We start from the raw sequence: 4,815 nt of genomic DNA, 5'->3' as shown, positions 1-4,815 counted from the left end.
AAAAACCCCTATCAAGTCTATTTTTATCAGTCTGTGAATGGATTTTGGTAACCCCCCAATTTCTAGGATGCTTCATTTCCAATATGATCCATTTCCTTGTCATCCAGTCCTTTTCTGTTACTCAGTCAGTTAATACTATGTAATACTTCGTAACCATCATGGTGTCTCTGCGTGAAGGGAAACCAAGGTGCGCAAATCTCTGACCCACCAGCTTTGTCTGATCCTCAGGCTCACCTAGCTCCCTCCTGCTCCCAGCTTTTGTACATGCTGTTCTCTCTGCCTAGAAAATTATCTCTCTACTCTCTCTTTGCTTGACGAACTCCTGCTTATCCTTCAGGGTTCATTTTGGTCTTCATTTTCTCCAGGAAGCATTCCCCAACCCTCCCCTAAATCAGAGCTGGCTATCCCTCTTTACCAGGACCTCCCCACACTATCCCCTGCTTCCTAAACTCATAGCATTTACATATCACACTCTGCCCATGAAATGGAAGCTCTGAAGATGGGACTGCCCCCATCTTGTTCACCATTGTTTCCCCAATGTCTAGCAAATTGCCTACTCATAATGAGTGCTTAATAAATCTAAAGGATGAACACATCAGTAACTTGACAATAGGTAAACTGTGATATTTTCATAACTGCCTTATAATAAGATCCTCATGTTTCAAATAATAAAATACTTAATAGCATTTAATGACGTATTTTTAATCTGAGATAATTACAAAGTCAATCAGAATATACCCGTTCTTAATTTAAGCCGAGTTTGTTCTATTCACTTAATGGAGTTGGCTAAATAGAAACTCAAATAAGTGCCTGTTAATTATACTAATTAAAAAATGGTTGAATTAAAATATAGGAGCTACGTAAAACCTAGTTAAAATCTGAAGTTACTATGGGCATGTAAAGTAGCTTCTCAAAGGGATAGCTTTTGTTGCCTTAGTTATTTGTGGGGTTTCTCTGAGTGAATTTCAAGATATCTGATGCAACACCTTTTGGTAATGGGGGAAGGGGAGGGAGGAGTGCTGTATCTCTGGAGCTTTGTTTCTTCTCAACTCTTAGCAACATACAACTAAGAAATTTTACAGCCAGTGAAAAAAGGAGCTACTGTATCCTGCTATCCCTTAAGAATCCATTTCTAGGTCTCCCAGATGTATGAATAAAGCTAACAGAAGATGTCTTAAGATTTCATCCTTATTTTATGCTCTATGTTATTTCACAGAGAGGTTGACTTGCCCCACATGTTATTAGTGGCATCTACTTCAATAATCCTAGAACTTGTATTTCAGCTCAAGTGACTTCCTTAAATAAGCTTTCCCTGAACCCCTCACCAGGTCAAATCCTGTATTTCCTTTCCCAGAACCATCAGACTTATACAGTTTAAAAAACAAAACAAAACAATTTGATTAATCTATCAAATTTCTCCAGAACTCTAGAACTCAGTTCTCTGTGAGGGCAGGAATATCTTGGTTTTGCTTACCACTGAATCCCCAGGGCCCAGAACAGAGTCTTGTGTGAAATAGGTACTTGAAACCAAACCAAACCAAACCAGCAAACAAAAAAGACAAAAATGACAAAAACAAACCCAGAGACCTGATAAGTAAATGATCACGAATACCATTTTTCCCTAAGGGCATTAGCTGAGTTCAACAAATTCCAACTTTCCTTTTGGTGGTGATAGGAACAGAAATCACCTCACACAGGTGGGAAGTCTAACAAGACATGCTCCTTACAACAAAGTGGAACCCAACGGCGATGCAATGAAAGTGAATTAGAAATGAACCGTCCTTTATAAGAGGAGTTTACGTCTGGGGTTTACCTGGGTATTCTAGAAAACTTCAAGCTATGGCCTTCATTTACCTAACCAGTATGGTGGTGCAGTAGCACCAGGCACTTGGCAGAAGCAAAGACAAATTCTTGTATTAATCACACAAATGAATTTTCAAGTGTCACGACCAGCACATAGCCAAAGATAACCAGGCACACAAGGAAATTAACATCATGGGCACAAATCAGCAGGGTAATAATGGAGAACAGAAACAGACACATAAAAACTTTAGATGTTAGAATTATTACAGTACAAATGCTGAGAAGTTAAGAAATATACTTCTATACTTCTTCATCATAGGAATTAGAGTACTTTTTGAGCCAAAGGACCATGAAAATATTACATACCAATACCTGTGGTAAAATGGTAAAAACTACTTCAGAAAATAGCTTGGCAACTCCTCAAGAAGTTAAACATAAGAGTTACCATATGACCCAGAAATTCTACTCCTAGATATACACCCAAGAGAGTGGAAAACATATGTTCACACAAATATTCATAGCAGCATTATTCATAGTACCCAGAAATGCAAACAATCCAAATGTCTCTCAGCTGATGAATAGATAAACAAAATGTGGTATATCTATACAATGCAATATTATTCAGACTTAAAAAGGAAGAACTCATACATGCTACAACGTACATGCTGCAACATGACTGAGCCCCCCCCCCAAAATTATGCTAATTGAAAGAAACCAGGCACAAAAAGCCACATCTGGTTCCATTTATATGAAATATCCAGAATAGACAAATTCATGGAAAGTGAAAGTAGATTTTGAGGTATCCAGGGGCATGAAGGAGGGGGAAAATGGGGAGTATCTAATGTTAATGAGTACAGGGTATCTTTTTGTGGTGATGAAACTATTCTAGAATTAGATAGTAGTGATGGTCATGCAACTCTATGAATATACTAAAACCACTCAATTAGATGCCTTAAAAGGGTAAACTATATGGTCTGTGAATTATATCTCAAATTTTTATTTTTGTGGGTTACAGTAAAGGGAAATTTATAGCCTTAAATGCATATATTCTCAATGGTTTGTTGGTAAGAATTCTCTCTAGTTTACTTATTATTCTTACTAGTAAGAATTCTATACTAGTTTGCTTAATATTCTTACTAGTAAAGTTATGCTTAAAAATACCTGCAAGAAACATGGACCTATGAAAAGTTTTTTAAAGGAAACTTTTAGAAGATTTTGAAAGAACCAAGTAGAATTCTAGAAATGAAAAGAAGAATAACTGAATTAAAAACTTAACGGGAAGATTTAGCAAAGATTAGATACAGGTGAAGAAAGAATTGATTAACTGGAAGGTAGGTTGGAGCATAATCACCCTGATTCATGTAGTAAGTTGTGTAGTATTCCGTGATGCAGTGTCAGGATATCTGAATCTTCCCTTCAGATGGTTCAGCAACACATGCATGTGTCTATCTATTTACCTGTCTACATAATAAAGACAGAAACATGTTTAGTAAGAGAGGGAGATAAAGCAAACATAGCAACATGTTAACTATTAGTGAATCTTGATGGATATTTAGATTTCTCTCAACTGTTCTGTCCCCAAATTTAAAGACCAGAAAAAAGGTAGCATTTATAATAACACAAAAATATCAAGCATGAAAGGATTAAGTCTTTAAAAAGAAATAGAAGCCCTCTGTGCGGGAGATTATGAGTTTACTGAAGACACTAAAAGAAGACATAAATGAACATAGAGATATACCATGCTCATGGACTGAAAGACTAAACATAAAATTTGTAAGAGAACACCCACAGAAACATACAGATATACCATGCTCCTAGATTAGAAGATTAAATTTGTAAAAAAAAATTTCCTCAATCAAAGAGTAAATTTAATGCAACTCTGATCAAAATCAAATAGGGGGCACCTGGGTGGCTCAGTGGGTTAAGCCGCTGCCTTCGGCTCAGGTCATGATCTCAGGGTCCTGGGATCGAGTCCCACATCGGGCTCTCTGCTCAGCAGGGAGCCTGCTTCCTCCTCTCTCTCTCTCTGCTTGCCTCTCTGCCTACTTGTGATCTCTCTCTCTGTCAAATAAATAAATAAATAAAAATTTAAAGAAAAGAGAAATACTAGTTTAAAAAAAAAATCAAATAGGGCTTTGAATCACTGTATTGTACACCTGAAACAGATATTACACTGAATGTTAAGTAAGTGGAATTTAAAAAACTTAAAACAAATCTAATAGGATTTGGAAAGAACTTGGAAAGGTGCTTCTGAAATGCATATGGAAGAAGAAAGGGTCAAGAAGAGGAAAACACCCTGGGCTTCTAAACACTACACACTACTGCTTTGTTCAGAGGTAGCTCCTTCTCAGCCTCATTCATGGATTGCTCAACTTCTTGATGATCTTGTTAGAATGCCCCAAGGGCTCAGGCCTTCAAATTCTCTCCACCATCATACTCACTCCTTTGGCAATTTTATCCAGTCTCATAGATTGAAATAACCACTCATTACTAACCCCTGCCTCCATTCCAATCTAGGTCTCTCTCTCAGACTCAAGTCTCACATCCAGTTGTCTACTTGCTATCTCCACTTGGGTTATGCAATCTGAGATTTAACCGATCTAAAATCGAATACCTCAACATTTGCCTTATCGGCAACCTTCCTCATTCCAGTTGATGGCAAATTCATCTTGAATTTCAATTGCTCAATCCAATACCTTGGGGTTTGGCTGTCACTCTCCTCTATCATATATTTTATCCAACGCATCAGCAAATCCCTAAACGAATCACTTTTGACGTACCTACACTATGCCTACCTTGGTTTGATCCACCATCAGCTCTTATCTGGGTAATTGCCATCGCCTTCTGATTGGCTTACCTGCCTCACCCCATGGCCTCCATCTCTCCCCCAAAGCCAACACGATCATTTAGAGCCCTAAGATCATTTTTCACCCTAAAATCTTGTCACAGTTTTTATTTCATAAAGGTCAAAATCTCTAACAATGGTCTTCTAGAACCTGTATCATCCGGCAC

Source organism: Neovison vison, chromosome 12 (assembly GCF_020171115.1).
Source record: "Neovison vison isolate M4711 chromosome 12, ASM_NN_V1, whole genome shotgun sequence".
Lineage (NCBI taxonomy): Eukaryota > Metazoa > Chordata > Mammalia > Carnivora > Mustelidae > Neogale > Neogale vison.
Note: the sequence above shows the minus strand (reverse complement) of the source record.